Source organism: Delphinapterus leucas, chromosome 20, assembly GCF_059928025.1.
Source record: "Delphinapterus leucas isolate spDelLeu-1000000601 "Yukka" chromosome 20, BTC_Dleu_Yukka2, whole genome shotgun sequence".
NCBI classification, from domain to species: domain Eukaryota; kingdom Metazoa; phylum Chordata; class Mammalia; order Artiodactyla; family Monodontidae; genus Delphinapterus; species Delphinapterus leucas.
This window is the reverse complement of record NC_143148.1, coordinates 27657823-27670667: the sequence shown is the minus strand read 5'-3', so window position 1 is coordinate 27670667 and position 12845 is coordinate 27657823. Positions and strand designations below refer to the sequence as shown.

Here is a 12845-nt window from a genome sequence, read left to right as displayed (position 1 = left end):
CAGGGACAGGTTAGTCTCTGCTTGGGTTCTGACCCTCCCGACACTGTGTGTGGCCCTGGGCAGGTCACATAACTTCTCTAGACATCTCAGTTTCCTCAACTGTAGAATGGGGATGATAACAGTCCCCTCCCCAGAGGATTCCTGTGTGGATTCAAGGAGCTATGACTGAAAGGGCTAAGACCCAGCCAGGGCCAGCACACAGGGTCCAGCCATTAGTAGTCATAGTCTGGGGAATGATGTCCCGACACATTTAATCTTTTAGGAATCATGAAGTGGGCAGCTAAGTTTTTTTTAAACTGAGGCTTTGGGATACAAACAGACACAAAGCGTCATATCAGCCTGGGTGGGGAGCAGGGCAGGGAGGAAGGAGATAAAGATAAGGATGCTCCAGTCACAGGCCAGACAGGCGGGGACAGGAAGGCTATGGCAGCCAGTGACTGACCCGGCTCCATCACAGCTCCCCTCGTGGCTGGGCCTGGGGGCTGAGGCAGCCACTGCCAGGTGTCCCTGTCCTTCTCTTCACACCCAGTGGGATGCAGGGAGCCCCCGGCTCTGCATTTCCCCGCGGCAAGGCAACAACTCCCTAGAGCTGTCAGGGGCTCTGGCTAGAGATACCATCTCAGTCACAGACCCTGGCTCCTCCCTGGTCGTTTCACAGAATGAGGCCAATGAGAATAAACCTAAAAGATCTGGCTCCTCCGGGGTGGGGGCACTTGGCATCCTCATCACTGGGGTGGTTGCAAGGGGAAGGTCACTGGTGCTGACCGCTCCTGGGGTAGTGGATGAAACCAAGTCCAGCCCTCCCTGCTCCTCCAAAGCAAACACCTCCAGGGCCAGGAGGTGTCCCACTCTGGTGTGACACCGAGCCCCAGGGAAGTCAGGTGGGAGACTGGCCAGTAACCCAAGGACAGCCAAGCATACGGCCTGCGCCACCCTGATCCCTCCATCTCAAATCTATCAGTGCACTGCTGGGCCAGAGCTGCCACCATCACGGGAAGAAGAAAAAGAAAAAGAAGAAAGAAAAACAAAGGCCAGCTCCATCTTCAAAGCTGCTGCCTCCCTCTGCCGAAGTCCTGGCTGGAGATGCAAGCCGGCCAGGCTTATCGAAACCAAACTTCAAGTTCAAAGGGAAGTTATCAGAAAACCACCTTCAGGTTCAATGTTGCTTTTCAAGTTCCACTTGATAAAACCCAAAGAAAAGAAACCTCTGTCCCTGCTCTCTCCTTCTCCGGACCACCCCTCCCCTTGACACCCAAACAGCCCGGTCCTTCCTCAGGTCCTCCCCTCCTGCCTTCCTTTCTCCTCTCCCAGGGAGGAGAGGGACATCCCCCTCCATCCCTTATCCTCATCGTATGTCCTCTCCAAAGACCAGGGCTTTGTCATTTCTTCACCAGGGGGGTCTGATCCCTCATCCCACCCTAGCTCAGAAAACCACCTGGACACCCAGCCGGGGCCGATTCTCAGCACGGGGACAGGTACAGCCGGGTAGTAGGACTGCAAGCCATCTGCCCTGGGGCCTGGGGGCCAGGAACAGTCAGCGCCCCTTTGTCCCCACCAAAGAAAGTCTTTCTCTCTTTCACTCTCCCCTGCCCAGCGGCCAGAAGAGGTGGCAGATAACCAGTCGGCAAGCCATGCAGACCCCAATGCCAGAGGCCTGGGCTGGGACTCAGGGACCCTGCTTCTCCATCCACATAACCCACTGAAACCAAACAACGAAAACCCGTCACCTGCCCCAGCCACCACTGTGCAGAACAAATCGCCCTCCCTCCGTGCATCTGTCCTCGGGCACATGGGCAGGTGGGAGAAGGGTGAGTGGGGCTCGCCACAGGCTGCCTGGGTCCAATCAACTGGAGATATTTTTGTCAAGATGGGTCTTAGCACCAGAGTCCAAGCGCATTCCCTGTCTCCTATTCCTGTTCAGCCCAGCAGGTTTCCCACACCCCGCCCCCAGAGGTGATCTTTTGCGGGGCATAGTTTCAGGGGGACTCTGATCACTCTTCAGTTGCAACAGTAACAACGCTGCTAATTTGAAAGCAGAAAGGAAAGCCGTGCAAGGGGTAGGAGAAAAAGGAAGGGAAGGGACAGAGAGAGGAGGAACCAAAGCCTTTCACTTGCCTATGAAGAACCCTTGGTGACCTAGAGCAGGGGTTGGCAAACTACAGCCCGAGAGGCAAGCCAACCCACCGCCTGTTTTTGTAAATAAAGTTTTACTGGGACACAGAGACACTCACATCCATTGTCTATGGTGAAGCAGAGTTGAGTAGCTGCAACATAGACTCTAATGCCCACAAAGCCTAAAACATGTACTTTCCCAGACCTTTACAGTAAAGCACGTGGACTGTGCCTTAGGTTAAGTGCAGCTCTGCACACCTACGAGGATACATCCTTGATAGGCAGGGTGCAGGCTTCACCTGCTGCTCACCTGCTTGACTGGAAATCCTTGTGCAGTCCACAACCTGCCCAACCATACACAGTAGCCATGGAAGAAAGAAAACGTCAACTCTGCTTTCTTAAAACCAGGTCTCAGCTCAAACAAGTCTGGGGCAGCGTGTGGAGCTCCTTCTCTTTGGAAGCTGTGCCCTATCCCTCCTCTCACCACGGCCACAGCCACGAGGAGCCAGCCGGCCGTCTGTGTTTACCAGATGATGGCTCTGTCCCACATTAGCTCCCAGCCTGGCATCTCTCCACCCCTAGCAACTGCCAGATTAAATGCATTACTTGACCATCTTCACCCGGCTCCCTTTGATGTTCCCTTCTCAAGCTTCAAAATACCTTTTGGAGGGAGATCAGACAGCATTAAACAGAATTACTAATTAATTAAGCAAAGTTAAATTTTAAACACTGTTTGTTGTGTTAGCCAAAAGCCTGAACAGAACAGACTTTTTTCCTCCGCTGAGATCAAAGACAGTCTCTTCCCTCTCCCCTCCCCCAGTTTAAAAAAAGGGGGTGGGGGTGGGGCGGAAGAGAGAGAGAAACAGGAGAGTGCTTGAGCACCGCGGAGAGTAGGAAATGCCGGAATGGGCGCAACTCTGATCGTGGGTCCCTGACACCCACCCAGGGACCTAATGGGAGGCATCTGAGTCTTATTTGGGACTTCACGCTGGGAGAGCCACGGTCACTTTCTCGGGACTGTTTAGCAGTGACCCAGGGAGCAGGATGGCATAGCCCACCCAGCCTGAGCTGTTGACAGCTGGCGCCGCCCAAGCATGAGAAGAAGAAGGGCTGTGAAATGAAACAGATCCAGCCTCCTGAGGCCCCACCCTCCTGAGCAGGACGAGCGCCCCAGGGTTCTTCCCCCCCTGGCCTTGGGGTCAGGGTCATTTGGGGTCATTGGGAGACCGGCTCTAAGAAGCCGGCTGTGCACGGTACAACCCTAGGGGGCACTGTTCACATGCCGGACATCCTAGATCTGTGTATTGCTTGTGACCGTTTTCGGACAGATGGCAGAAAGATGTCTGGAGGAGGGGCCCCTTTTTCCAATTTGTACAAATGCATTTGTTGCTAGCAGAGGGCTGTCTAAACCCATTCAGTCTGCAGTCCTATCTGGGATCTCCTGATGGCTTCATGGGAGCCGGTCACATCCACGCAGGCAGAATGCAAGTTTCTCGAGAGAGCTGGCTCTGCTAGCTGCTGCCTCCTGGGCTGCCCACAGTGCCTAGCACGTACCGTACGTGCACAGAGCAGATATTCCATCCCAGCGAGGTCCACTGCAGCAAACCCCACCCACAGGTGGACGGAAGGCAGGCTGCATAACAAACACCATGAATTCTGGTGTGATTCAGACTGCGAACCGGCATGGGAAAGGGGGTGGTTTAAAAGGGGTAGGTCTGTTCCTGAATCCCAGACGTCGGCTAAAACCCAAACCCTGGATGATATCAGCCAATGCCAGCTTATTTTAACACAATCCAGAAAGGCCTGGTTGATATTAAACTTTGGAAGAAGAGACAAATTTGAAACATATATGATTAAATCAACCCCACCAAAGACCAGAAATTACTAACGCTGAAATGCCAGGTGCACACCTCTCTTAGCCTGGTTACCTGGCAAGTTCTTCTCGGTTGATACAATGTAAGTAAGATTTAACACAAGCCAGAGCTTCTGGCGGGAGTTTGGACCCTGGCCTTAATGTAGCCACAGGCCTTTCTCAATTGTCCACATGCAGATTATCTGCCACAAATATTTTAGGCTCAGGGTGGCTTGCCAGTATGTTTCTGACTCCCCAACCCTCCGAAAGCAGCTGTTAGAGGGAATGCAGATGAATTTTAATATTAGCCTATGCCAAATATAATTAGGAGGGTAAATCCACTGCCAGTAAAAAGAGAAAGATATCATATGTGCATTCCAGGCCAAATGGTTTCTTGCATTATCTGCATGAGGCTCTCCTCGGGGAACGAGGGTCTAGAGATACACAAATCTATCTGTCCCTGCACACAGCAGCGGGCTGTACGTGGAAGCTGGTAAAGTTAGTGGGTGCACACGTTATTCCACTAAGTCCTCTTAATAGCACCATGCGGGGTGTGTTACCGTTTGCATTTTACAAGAGGGAACGAAGTGTAAAAAGCAAACTTGATTGAGCCACTTCCCCGCTGCTGTCTCTCAGCCCCATCTCTCCACCGAGCTGCTTTTCCCCCACCAAGAGCACACTCTTTCTGTCTCTCCAACTCCCGTCCACCTTTCAGGTCTTCACTGTAAACGTCCCTACCTCTGAGAAGAAATGCCCTCATGCCCTCAGGGGCTAGGTTAGATTTCGCTGCTCAGTGATCCCCGATTATACTGTTATGATCATTATTCATTTGACTGAATGCTCCTGCTGCAGCTCCAACATACATTACAGTGCCTGTCACCCTACGTAGAAGTGTCTCACCATCATCATCACCAAAATGAAACAACAGGAAGCAGCACAATCAGGATGTGAACGCAGACGGTGTAGGAACAGAAAACTAAACTCCCAGTTTCCTGCCTCCCCAGCCACTGTTCTCTCCACTTTGTCACACAACGAGAGTTAACACCTGTTCCTGCCTGTCCCACAACCATTCTCCCCTTCTGATAATAGCATCTGGGTTTTCTCTAGGGGGCCACCCCTCCCCCATCTCAATCCATCTGGTTTACCGGGGGCTGATCCCACTCCGAGCTTCCGGGATGCGCCCAGCACCCAGACCCGACCAGCTTATTTCATCCTGATGGCCCTGTGACTTAGCTCAGTGGCAAAGGACAGTTCATCGTGGAGCTAACGAAGCTAGAGCTTCTGGGCCTCTCGCTTGCACGGGCCTCTTCCAAGTTGGAATGTGTTGACCTTGGTTGTTTGGTTGTTTTTGTGGCACTTTCAAAATTAGATATTTTATCCTCAATCGTTTAAGAACGCTGTCTCTTCCCATTCTGACTTCCCACACGTCCCCTTGTGCCACATGGTATTGGAGTGAACACGAGCGTTTCTGGAATCACGCTAAGGGGAGGGTGAGTTGGGGATATATTTATTTAGGTTTAGTGGGAAAGATATTGTAAACAGTAATATATAAATACATATATTTGTATATAACTGGTTCATAGTTATGAAAGAGAAGCATGTCTTCTTTTTCTTAAAGAAGACCCCACCAAACTGGATAAGCTTGGGTCCCACAAAATCTATACCTACTTTGTCCAGTAAAGTAAGAATCAAACTTCTGCAAGAAATAATGGACTTGGGAGCTCTCTTTCACCTGCGATAGCTCAGCTTGTAGGATGTGAGCACCCAGATCAGGGTAGTCATCTTGGCTACCTTAGTGGGAGAGACTAACAGAGGGCAGAGGGAGAGATGATGGAGGGAGAGAGGATGAACTATGTGTGTGTATGTGTGTGTGTTTCGATGACATGGTTTGAGCTCCTGGATCCAACCAGCCCTTCTTAGGCAAGATCTACCCCAGAGTTTTTCAATTGCATGAGCCAGATCTTAAGCGAGCTTGGGTTGCATATCCAAAAGAACCCAAAGAATCCTGACTTAACTATCCATCACTTGGAGCCCTTGCTTTTCAGGAAAAACAAAACCAACAACAACATATAATTGACCCAGTGCAATACTCTCGAAGCTGGTTTCTGGCACCACCAGCAGGTGTCTACCCCTTCCTGGGTTTTTTTCTCCTCACTCCTGCTTCCCCAGGTTACATTTTTCTGTAAGTAGATTTTATTTAAGGGCCAGTTGTGACTGAGGGGAAAGAAGAAAGGAGAAAAAAAAAAAAAAACCCTTCCCAACAAATAGCATTCTGGCCTTTTTTTCTCATCAGAGCATAAGGTTGATGGCCACTCTGCTTTGAGGTTTGAATAGGATTGAGACGAAACATCTGTTGGGGGAAGGAGGGGGAAACGCCGGGAGAGGGAGAGGGAAAGGGAAAAAAGCCTTCTTTGGGCTAAAAATATCATGTCCCTTCCACTCTCCCCCATCCCCGCCCAAGTTAAAACATGTGATGAAATTCAACTTTTAAAATCTAACCCCGAGCTACTTGAAACTATGAAAGCCTCCTCGGTATCTGACACCAGTCAGAATTTCCACTGTTCAAGCTGAGCTTTTATGAAGAACAGACTTGAGAGAAACTGCTGTCACGGCTGAAGCCCGGGCTTCTGGGGGGACTGCACTGGAGTGGAGTCTGGGCGACTGACACTCACCGGCAGGACAGGCTCTGAACTGAGGGAGAGAAGCCAGCGGGGTGTGGCCTGCCTGCCCCCTCTGTCTGGGGGTCCCTGCTGCTCTGCAGTGAACTCCCCTTCCTCCCAGACTTATGGGAACCACCGGCCAGCCCCACCAATTGACAAGCCTCACCCAGGACTCCCATGGAGCTATCTGTGGCCACTTCCTGAGAAGTCCTCACTCTCTCCCTCTCTCTCTCTGTCTCTCTGTCTCTCTCTCTCTCTTTTCCCCAAATGATCCCTGAGCCCTAGACTCGGTGTCCAACTGTCTACTCAGCATCCCTACCTGCATGTCAAACAGGCATCTTGAAACTGACATATCCAGAAACAAAAGCCTTGACTGTCACCTGCCAATACCTCCACCGCAGAAGTGCCAGCAACATTTCCTTAGTTCCTTAAGCCAAAACTCTAAGGTGTGCCCGGGATCCCTTTCTTTCCCTCCCCCCCGACCATCCACCTCCTGTCTCCCAGGCCTCCCCCCTCTCCCCCAGACCCATCCACTTCTCTCCAGCCCCTCAGCCCCAGGCTAGGCCAAGGCCATCACCTCTCCCCTGCACTATCGCAATCACCTCCTGTTTTCATTGCTTCCTTCCTTCCTCGGAATGACCCAACCTTCCCAGGAGCCACAATTAACTGGTGAATGTGGAAGTCAGAATCTGGCACTCTCCTGCCTCAAACTTTCCCACAGTTTCTCTCCAAAAGCAGCGTGAAACCCAAGCCCGTGGCCCCATGCTCATCCCCCAGGTCTCCTGCTGCCACATGGGCCTCCCCTCTGTGCTCCCCTAAACCCCACGTTCCTCCCATCTGGGGTTCGGCTCACCCTTCACATCCTCCCGTGGCGGCTCGTTCCTGGTACCTGCATATCTGCTGAAATGTCACCTCCTCAGAGAGGCCTGTCACACTCCACCCTTCCCTGGGTGTCACCTCTTCACAGAGCGCCACTCCCAGAGCCTTGTGTGCTCGCTCACTCCCTGGCTTATTTATCCACTACCCTGCCTCCTCCATGTCGACACCCTGACAGCAAGGTCTGCCGACCTCGTGGGTGGCTCGAACCCAAAGCCCAGCAAGGCCCCACACCTGCAGCAGGTACTCAGTAAATACTTGCTGAGTGAGGAAGAGACTGTCCTCAGTCTGCTGTGTGACCTTGGACAGGTCACATCCCCTCTCTGGGCCTCAGATTTCTTACCGCAAAGGAAGGGGACTAACGGCCTCCCAAGGGCTCCTCTGCTCTGTGAATGGTTGACATCTCATACCTGGGAGCCTGGATGGACTGGAGTGGGGGCACATGGGGCCTGCCTGGGGGCCTGACTCCAGCGACTTCATGGTGTTGGCTTCATTCTTCTTGTGAGCACAGTCATGACGTCCTCCACTGACAATTTTTCAACTTTACAATGGTGCAAAAATGATACACAATCAGTAGAAACTTACTCCGAATTTCAAAGCTGGATCTTTTCCCGCGCCGGCAATACACGCAGTACAACCCCTCTTGTGATGCTGGGCAGCAGCAGTGGGTCCCAGGTCCCAGTCAGCCACACGATCACGAGGGTCAGTAATCCATACACTTACAACCATTCTGTACCCAGACAGCCATTCTGTCTTTCACTTCCAGTACAGCATTCAATAAAGGACAGGAGCTATTCAAGACTTGATTGTAAATAGGTCTTGCGTTAGATGATTTTGCCCAAGTGTAGGCTAATGTAAAGTGGGCAAGGCTAAGCTATGACGTTCGGTAGGTTAGCTGTACGCAATGCACTTTCGACTAACGATATTTTCAACTTACAATGGGTTTATTGGGGCGTAACCCCATCATAAGTCAAGGAAGATCTGTATTTATTGAGCACTTATGGCATGCCAGGCTATGTTGCGCACTGAGAGTGATAGGAGACACTCAGAGAGTCTAATAGGATTAAAGAAGCTTTGAAAATAGGCCTTCTTTGATCTGGACTAGTAAATAATTACAAACACCAGTTGGCTCCCCCTCAAGAAAGAGGAACCCACGAGACAAGAGTCAGGACAGCTCACAGACACGGGCATACTCTGAACCAGGGCTGTTCTCGGGGCTTATATAACCTCGCCATCTGCACAGGAACTCTGAGGAAGGAATACTACGACTGCCCCCAACAAGAAACTGAAGCACAGAGAAGTTAAGTGACTCTCCCAAGGTCACACAGTGAGTGGTGGTAAAGCCAGGCTGGATCTGGGGTCTGACTTCAGAATAAAGGGAGAAGGGTGCCTCTCATGCACTCCGATGGGGTTGCAGGAAGACAAAGTTCGAGCCATGCAGACTGGGACAGGCGCTGGACTCACAGTGGGGCTGCTCAGCCGTCCGGGTCTCAGTCCCAACACCACTGCTCTGCTCGGCAGGACCACGGCCAGGGAAGCAGAGACCCCCACGGACTCTGCCAGGAGAAAGCCGGCTTGGGCCAAATGGAGGCCTGCCTGGCAGCAGCCCTGGGAGCCTGGAGGGGCGGCCTGGTCCCCGTGGGAAGGGCCGCCTGACTCAGCGGCTTTTGGTCCTTAATGAAGGCAGGACTGGGTTCTGTGGAGTCAACTTTCTATGGAAGATGCCAAGCTGGTTGCACTCTGCCCGCTGTCCCCTCCAAGCAAAGAGGTCAACAGACAAGAAACAGCCACGATACTGAGACTCAGAGGGCAGAGGCTGAGGGTGAGAGGTGGGAGAGAGCTAAGACGCTGGAGAGAAGGGGCCTGCGACCATTTACAGGTCTCCCCCTCCTGACGGGAACAGTACTTCAGTCTTTGCTGGGTCGGGAGGACACCCCCAGACACAGTGCTTCCCGGAGGCCTGACACCAATGTCCACCTCGGGCCACAAGCCACAGGCTGCCACCACCTGTCATCCTGCCCAACTGGGGAGGTGGGGACGTCGGTGGGCACTGGAGTGAAGTGTGGGATGACCCTCCCCAGTCCTCAGCGCCCTGCTGGGTCAGCAGAAGAAGGTCCTCTGGCCACCCCGCCACCCCCCCCAGCCCCCAAGCCGCGGGTCCCGCCCTCCACACCCGGCCAGCTCTGGAGTGCGGGACTTTTCATGCTTACTTTGTTCTCTGCACAGTTCAAAAGGAGCTCACAGCCCCAGCCCTAGCTCCAAGCCCAGCCTTAATCTCCCATCCCGTGAGCTCCCAGCTGGCCAGTTAAGGCAGTTAAGACGCTGGATTAGGGCCGGCTTTACATAACAACGCAGGAGCTGAAGCCATCCTCTCCTGGGATGGCTAAAAGACTTCTTTTTATCTTCACGCCTCAGATGGCCTTTTTTTCCCTTAACAGCCCTCCAGCCAGCCAAGAGGCAATGAACTTGGTCGACAGGAAGACAAAGAAGAGATTCAGGATTCAGCTTGCTCTCCCTTGGCCCGAGGCACAGAGGGATGCCCGCAGCCCCAGCTCCAGGCCAGGTGGACGCTTCTCCGTGGCCAGACTCGGCAGAGCTACTCTCACCAGGCCTAGCCATGGGGTGGCCTGCCGTCCACAGCCATGTCCTTCATCCTGGGGCAGGAGGGGGCGCCTCGGACCTGGCGCCAACGGTGGCCGGAGAACCACAGACGGTCACTGGGGCCAGCATCACCTCCAAGGAGTCTCAGGGGCCACACAGGCAGGCCCAGAGCAGTCCCACCCTACTGCTATATTTACACTATTTTCACTTTTTAATTCTGTTATTAGTCTTTCATTTCAAAGGAATATATGATCACATTCTTCTTGTAAAACGTAAAACGTGAATTACAGTTAATACTACAACCCTCTGACCACGCTTTCCAATTTTAGTCTCTTCCTCCCCGTCCAGAAGGAACTACTGTTTCTGTCCGTCTAGACCTCTAGCTACACAATAGTATACATACATATGTGGTGTACATTCATATATACAAGGAAATACAGAGTACTGTCTGGTACCCTTTTTTACATAAAAGATAACATACTGAATATAACACACCACATCTCTCGGCAACCTGGTCTGTCTTACCTTTTGTGCTTCTGTGTAAGCTTTTGTTTGAAGAAAAGGGCTGGAAACTTGACCACCAGCAACCTGATCTAACCCCTCAGTTGGGAAACTGAGTCAGGCTAGTGGCTCCCAACCCCTCCCCTCGTCAGTGGTGGCACTGATGTGCCTGGACACCATGAGTGATTGGCAAGGTGCCCAGGCTGCCCTCAAAGCTCGACCTGCAGCTGGTGGGCCGTAGGGACAGACCAAGTGCCACCAATCTCCACACTTTTCCCCAACAGGAGCTGGGACCCTCGGGCACCTCCTATTTATCCCCCATCCATCAACCAATGTTTGTAAGTACCACCCCACAGCAGTTCATCCTCCCTACAAGGCACCCACGTCCTCTGAGCAGCCACAGAGTCCACATCCCCACGCATCATGTCACAGAGGGCGAAGGGGCCCCAAGAGGGAGGGGCCTGGCCAAGAGCCACAGCAAGTCACTGCAGGAGCTGGCAGGGGAGCCAGGTCTATGGGTTCCTAGGCCAAGTGCTCTTCCTACTTCATTACAACAGGGCTCATGCTCTGCCGAGAGAGATCAAACAAAGCAGAGAGAGGCGGATTCTGTGGGCAGGCCATTTCATGTCTGCAGGGAAAGATGCCTCATGTGAAATCAATTACATGATTTCAGACTGAGCCTCAATGGCCAGAGAAGTGCCTCATTTGGGGTAGTGACCAGGGACCCAATAAATGATGAAGAGATAGACAGATGGTGAGATAGATGGATGGTAACTGGAGGATGGTTAAATGGGTTAAGGAATGAGTGATGGATGATGAAGAGATGGGCAGAGGATGGATTATGGGTGGCTAGGTGATAGATAAAGGCAGGCCAGCTGATGGATGGGTGTAGATGAATGAATAGGCAGTGATGGCTGGGTGATAGGGGGAGCAACAAACGGATGGATGAGTGCTGGATGGGGTAGGTCATGGATTATTGGGTGGGTGGTGAGTGAGTGATGGGTAGATGAATGGATAGACAGATGAGTGGACAGGTGGGTGCTTGGATGGATAGTGAATAAATGGTGGACGGAATAGATGGAAGGATGAATGAACAAGAGGATGAACTTGCTAAGTTACCAGGTGAATGAGCAAATGAATAGAAAATGGAATGAGTGCTGAAGCCCATGTAATCAATGTCTGGGGTCACCTCAGCCTCCAGACCCTACATCCTGCAGACCTTTACCTGACTCCCCAGATCTACTCTAGGTACCAAGCCCCAGCGTCTTTCCATGGAGCTGAGGATAATAGCTGAGGCTCCGGGGAGCCCAGGGCACAACGAGAATCAAAGCCACTGAATCCCTGCGTGTAGCCACCAGATCCACAGGCAAACATGCTCAAGGGAAACACCCCAGAGCCTGGACAGAGCTGTCTGTTCCCCTTCTATTCAGGACCTGCTCGAATTTAAGCAAAGCCTGAGAGATATCTGGGTCTCCAGCCAGCCTCCAGCTCCCGGGCTACTGAATGAATCTCTCAAAATAGCGCTTCTCAAAGTACAATGAGCATACAAGTTATCTGGGGAGCCTATTGCAGGGCAGACTGGATTCAGTAGCCTGGGTGGAGCCAGGGATTCTACATTTATCACAGCTCTCAGGCCCCACGTGGCCACAGTCCTCGGGTCTGGCCCAGGCTCCGCTCCAGAACCTCCCGGCACAGTCTCCTCTCCTGTCAAGGCCCTACAAGCCCTCCAAGGCCTAGATTCCCCCCCAGAGACCCCTGGGCACCCAGCTATCCTAACAGCTGCCTGTCCTGGTCCCAGCAGAGAGGGCTTTACTGTCATAAGGCTGCCCCAGTTCAGTGATGCTCTCCTCTGATTCAGAGTAAAAAAGGGAAACGCTATCCCTTTCAGCAAATGCTTTCCGATCCCATCCGGTCCTTTCACCAGCTCAGGGAATCAGGCAGGAAAAGGCCCTCGTTCCCATTCTACAAACATGGAAGCTTGGGCTCCAAAAGGGTACATGGCTTCCCAAAGTCAAATCAGCATGCCAGTGGCTGGCCGGCCCTCTGCTCGAGTGTCCTAATTCTTTCTACAATGCAGTGCTTCTCCTTGAAGAAAGAAAGGAGTGAGAGCTACAGAGGACAGCGGGGAGGGGCTGGGGGTGTTCGTGCGTGTGCGCATACCCCTGCTCCAGGTGAGTGACACAAGCAGAGAAACACAAGGGCTACTTCATGCAGTGCTCACTACATACCTAACTCTGCTTGAG

The 12845-nt window shown here is 52.4% G+C and overlaps 1 protein-coding gene across 1 annotated transcript in view; it reads right to left on the bottom strand.

Moving 5' to 3' along the window:
- The window catches only part of NKD1 (NKD inhibitor of Wnt signaling pathway 1), a 90207-nt gene that overhangs the window by 20584 nt on the left and 56778 nt on the right, over positions 1-12845 (bottom strand). The gene's annotated exons all lie outside the window — the stretch shown is intronic.